At 29.1% G+C, this 6,101-nt stretch overlaps 2 non-coding genes across 2 annotated transcripts; both read right to left on the reverse strand.

Moving 5' to 3' along the window:
* Positions 1-2,079: 2,079 nt before the first annotated feature.
* On the reverse strand, positions 2,080-2,151 carry TRNAD-GUC (transfer RNA aspartic acid (anticodon GUC)). The gene has a single exon. It is a non-coding gene; the product is annotated as a tRNA-Asp (tRNA).
* A 2,441-nt stretch (positions 2,152-4,592) lies between these two features.
* TRNAD-GUC (transfer RNA aspartic acid (anticodon GUC)) lies at positions 4,593-4,664 on the reverse strand. Its single transcript has one exon. It is a non-coding gene; the product is annotated as a tRNA-Asp (tRNA).
* Positions 4,665-6,101: the final 1,437 nt, after the last annotated feature.

Genomic DNA, 6,101 nt, shown 5'->3' on the forward strand with positions numbered 1-6,101 from the left:
GGATCATAAGACTAAAGTAGCACTATCAGATTAAGTTATCTCTAAGAATGCTTTTACTCGAAACATTGTATATAGTAAAATTTTTTATTCACTTCTTATTAACTCATTGTTGCTTAAAATCTGAGTGAAATAAAAAAAAAAAAAAAAAAAAAAAGCAAAAATTTAAAAAAAAATTCTCCCCGGCGGGGAATATTACCCCGGTCTCCCGCGTGACAGGCAGGGATACTCACCACTATACTACCGAGGATACGAACAGGAGGGCAATTTACTGTTCTTGTAGGCTGGTAACATGACAACGTTCCTCGTTCTGGTTTGTGTGGAATTTTTTTTTTTCACTTATTATTTATTATATTCAGGGTTTAATTTCCAAAATTAGCAGAGTCGGAGCCCTATGGAAAACTGTCAGGAAAGAAGAACAAAAATAAATAAATAAATAAAATGACAAATAAAATAATTTATAATTAAACAATTCATTATTAATTTTAAACAATGAATTATTAGAATAATTAAACAATTAATATTACGATTTAATAAAATGTAAAGAGATAAATAAAAATATAATAAGTTATTAAATAAATAGTAAATAATTAAATAATAAAATAAAATAATACTGGACCTTAACTTACTTGGGGTTTCGACTAGAATTACAATTTTACACAAAAATAAGAAATAGCTCATGCGGTCTCCTGTTTAATTTAAACTCTAAATACAGTGTTCTTCAAGCGATGATAAATAAAGACCTCCTCTGAGTATAATTTTAGCTCTCAAGCAGAATATGACAGGGGAGCAAATTTTCACCAAATCCGAGAGTTAGATGAAAAAATAGTAACAAGTGACAATTCCCCCCCCCCATTCTTACCCTATTACATTGTTCCTAAAAGCTTCCCTTTTCCACGGGAAGACACTAGTGTTGGAACGAAAAATTTTCCCGCTGTCATAAATTCATTGTACTTTCTAGAGAATCAGCTTTTGACATGTAGGAGGGTGCTTTTCTTTCCTTAAAAGTTTCAGCATCCATCCAAGGGTTTGTTTCCCAAGGAAAGAAGAGCATGCATACAGAAGTTAGAATCGATTTTTAATATAACTTTATTATTAAAAATAAAATTTTCGGGAACCGATTTCTGCTGAAATTGTGGGTCATTTACATTAAAGAAGTGCAGGAGCCTTCTTATTTAGGGCTCCGTTGCGCTCAGGTTATAATTATGATTTATCCCGGAAACTAAAAAGCACGGTGCAATTTAAGCCCTGACTGTATTCTTTATCCAATTTAATTTACTAAGTTTTATTGCATATGTACGAAATTATTAATCTAATTCATTAATAATTATAAATTAATTATCTATATAGATTAACCTGTACAGATATTCTCAAATAATTAATTAATCTAAATTAAGTATCTATAGATTAATCTATATTGATATCTAATAACTTATATATTAATCTTATCTAAATTAAGTACCATTTTAATAAAATGAATTAGTCATGTCATTTACTAAGAGATAGAATATCAAATTTCATTATTTAGAAAGAAGAAAATAAGTATTGTTATAAGTAATTAAATTCGTAAAATATTAGTGTAATTTTATGAAATAGGTTATTCTTTAAAGATTAAAGAAACTGAAATTCTAAATTAAGTTATCAAATTAAAAGTAAGACCAATAAAAATTTTTGGGACTGTGATTAAGGATTTATTTAAAAGGGCAAATGTGTAAAGGCATTAAAATTTATAGGGTGAAGGACAGAAGAAGCTAGAAAGGATCGTAAACAAACAACATATATACATGTATATCTGGGAAAGAAAATAAGGTGAAAAAAATATCGTACTACATGCATAAAAAAAAAGGGAGAGAAATAAAAAGAAACTAACAAGAATCGTAAAGAAAAAAAAATGACGGAAAAAAAACGAAATAGTAATAAAAACTATAAAATAATTTTAAAGGAAACAATGAAAAAAATTGCGAAAGGAAAGGAGGGTACCATCATATTAAAATATAATAAAAAGGACGGAAAAAGAATTTAGCAAGAGAAGATAAAATTAATTATCAAAAAAAAAAAAAAAAAAAAAAAAAAGCAAGTATTCTCCCCGGCGGGGAATCGAACCCCGGTCTCCCGCGTGACAGGCGGGGATACTCACCACTATACTACCGAGGACTTGCTAATACGAATTTACTCTACTTAGTTCTGTCTTTTAGTATGAGAAATTCTCTTTTGCAGTTTCAATGGAAACTTCTTATCTTACTGCCCTTGCTTATTATGGATTTTAATAGCTTTTAATGCACAGAGTAAAAGCAGTGTAAGTTTTCCGTACAGTATATATCCGCAGTTAGCCTACTTGAAAATTAAAATCTATTTATTGAACTCCTGATTATCTGGTGTGTCTCCAAGAATGTTGAAAATTCGGGAAAAATTTCAAAGCTGAGTTTCTAAAATCGAATCGCCCGGTAGTTATGAAATGCTGTTGAGAAAAAAAAAAAAAAAGGAATATGAAGTAAAAAGTGGTAATAAATGACAATTAATTAAATTCATAATAAATAAATAATAAACTTAAAATTATTAATATAATTTTACTCAGGACAAATTTTAAAATGGTATCAAATTTGGGTTAATTTATTAGAAAGAAATTCACATGCCTAGTATAATTAATTACACGTAATCAGCTGCCAAAAATATTTTTGCACTATCTAATCTCAAAGAGCTTGGATTCTGTATGGTCAGATAAAATCCCCACCCCCCTTGCATTTTGAAATTATTTAAAGGCATGTTAATAGAAAAGAAAGTTATGTCTTCCTCTAACCATACAATTAGGATTCCGCCCCGAAGAGAAAGTATGGCCGGTTTTATCTTTCCGAAAACAGACCGAAGTTATATATATATTACCTTAATCTTTCCATAAAAAATGGGGCATATTTTCAGTAACTAATTTGGCCGCCATTCTGGGATAGTTGTAGGGAAGCTATCTGTCATACCTTTGGGGCTTAAACGCAAATCCTGAAGGTAGTACGGATGATTTTGAGTATCTTTGCGACAAGGAGGTATTTAAAATACTGTCGATCTGAAGGTTCTGTCAAGAGGCTGGTGGTAGGGAAGAGAGGTAAAATATCCACGGATTCAACCCGATGAGTATTCTCCAGTTTACCGGTCGCCCCATTGCCAAAATATAACCTTCAAAATAACTAACATCATTGTTAGTCTTAAAAATTTCTAAATGAAATAATATGTGAATAATAAAATTGCTTACTTGTTTACCAATTCAGATTGCCTGAAACGATCTGCTGACGGTACTGCTGTTTCACTTAAGAACGCGATGCGCTCAGGCTAAAAATTGAAAGTTCAAAAGCTATATCATAAATGACTCAAAAATAAATAATTAAATAAAAAACTGGTTTTAGCAATTGTAATTCATTTATTCAGCAGTTTACACTTTTCGTAAAGCCAAGTTCGTAACAGCGAAGGAACACTTAAATTAATTTGATTGCATAAAGTGAAAGCGGATTTAATTTGCAGATTTGTATTGAGTATTACAAAATTTAATATTAATATTTTTAATGAAGTAAGTAAATCATGCCATTTTATAGGTAAACTAAATATCATTTTTAATTATTTTGAAGTAAGTAAGTAAGTATTATAGAGAAGGTTGCGAGGTAATAAAATTCGTAAAATATTAGTGTCATTTTATAAAACAGCTATTATTTAAATTAAAACAACTTGCAATTCTTAATTAAGTTGTAAATTAAACTCAAATTAAGGGTTCGGGGGGGAGGGAAACTTAGAAAGGGCTGCAAACAAACGAAAGAAAAAAAGCAAGTAATATATATATAAAAAAATTAAAGCCAATCCTACTTAGATTAACAAAGAAAAAATTTTAAAAAGTAAAATAAATTTAAAAAAAATAAAAACACAAAAAAAATTTTTAATTAAAAATTTAAAAAATGTTTACGTGTAAAAACTATATTAACATCAAGTGTCATCCACTTCAAGTTTAAAAAAATGTATTTGAACTTGACTGGATGAATAAAGAGTAGTTTATTAACGATTGAAAACTAATTAATTAATAATTAGTTAAATAAAAAATTTTAAATCAGTTCCTATATACGTCAACACAGAAAAATTTAAAAAATGCAAAAAAAAATTTAATTAAAAAATTGTTTAAAAATGTAATATGTGAAAAAACTGTATTAACATAAAGTCTCATCCATTACAAGTTTAAAAAAAATGTATTTGAACTTGAGTGGATGAATAAAATTTATTTTATTCACGATTGAAAATTGGAATAAGATATAGAGAGAGTGTGAGCTAATAGTAGGAATTTAAAAGCTGTGAAAAAAGAAACAAAAATATGTTACCCATTTCTTCATTAAAAAAGAATAAAAACTAAAAATGATGACAAAGGGAAAAAAAAAACTTACGGAAATAAAGAAAAAGTTAATAAAAACAATAAAAAAAAGTTAAAAACAAAGGAAAAGACTAAGGAAAGTTCTAAAGAAAAAAGGGAGAACACCATGACATTAAAATCAACATAAAATAACGATAGAATCACAAGATTAATTAACAGAAAGTTGCACATCATTAAAAGAAAAAACTTTAAAAAATCTCTCCCCGGCGGGGAATCGAACCCCGGTCTCCCGCGTGACAGGCGGGGATACTCACCACTATACTACCGAGGACACACTCAAGTCATCAATTTTCACTTTCACAAGGTTGGTCTTCTCAGCAATTTCCTTTTCCGGTTGCTATGGAAACTTTCTTGTCTTGCTCTCTTCCTTATTAGTCGTCCTTTCCATTGAATGTACTAAAGCCACTATCTCAGTTATTTATATGTAACAAATGCAAATTACTGAGTTCTTAATCGTTTAATAAAATGGATAAGTCACGCCATTTTCTAAGCAAACGGAATATCAAATTTCATTATTTACAAGTATTTGTAGTAAAGTTTGAGAAGTAATTAATGAAACTGAAATTCCAAATTAAGCTACCAATTTATCGAGATAAAATATTTTAACGCTGAAATTAAAAATAAATATTTAAAACAAACAAACGCATAAAATCACTAAAAATTAATTGAAAAAAAAAAAAAAAACCTGGGAGCGGGAGGAAAAAAAAAAAAAAAATGAAAAGTGGGGGGAAATAAAGTAATATTTAAAAAAAAAAAAAATCTTAAAGGGTTTAGATTTTAATAACGTCACACCACAGCAGGGATTGTTAATGGTTTTTATGTTCTCTTTCCGCTTGCAGTTTTCCTGACAGCTCTTGGATACACACTTGCTGACACAACTTTTTCTCTTTCTAACTTCATTACTGAACATTACTTTCTTCTGAACTTATACAACATAAAGTTCATCAAAAATACAACTTTTAAAAATAATATATCTTCATATTTCCTGATTTTCATAATCTAAAAGGTTTCAGATTTTATTATGTCAAAATGGGCGTTTTTTTAACATTTTGTGTATTACCTTTATTTATTAAATATCATGTTCTCCGCACATAAGCCATAAAATTTAGTTCAAGAGCAATATCGAAAAATAATTTTAAATTGAGCATATCTTTAGAATTTCCGGTACACAGTCTCACGTGCTGGAGATAAAAATGCTTTTTCCGCACAACGTTGCCATTGCTCGCTTTGAAATCCTTGAGTTTGTTAGTCAAAAATTCGTTAAAGTTTTACAAAACAGGAAATGGATAATAAAACAAATTCCAAATTCGGGCTTCCAGATGCCCATATTCGGAGTAGGATTACGTCATTCAAAATTGGGTGGCTCTGGGTACCATTGTTTTATCACAATGCGAGAAACATACATACATTTATGCAGATTCCTCATTCTTTAATTTCTTTAAATATTATACATATATTTGGTGGTAACAATTTGAAAAGTGAATCGGACATTTATAGTGAACCAACGCAAAATGCCAAAACGAAAATAATTGTCCTTGAGGACAAATTGCTCCTTTGGACTAAAAGGAAAAAAAGAAAAGGGGGGAGGAAAAAGAATGTCCTTTCCATAAGAAAATTAAATAAATAAAAAAAATAAATAAATAAAATAAAAACTCGGAAGGACAGTAAAGGAAAAAAGGATCGGGGGGAAGGCAACATAAGGAAAATT

The sequence above is a fragment of the Stegodyphus dumicola genome, chromosome 7 (assembly GCF_044657685.1).
Source record: "Stegodyphus dumicola isolate Sdum_Otavi_A_Nest chromosome 7, ASM4465768v1".
Taxonomy (NCBI): Eukaryota; Metazoa; Arthropoda; class Arachnida; order Araneae; family Eresidae; genus Stegodyphus; species Stegodyphus dumicola.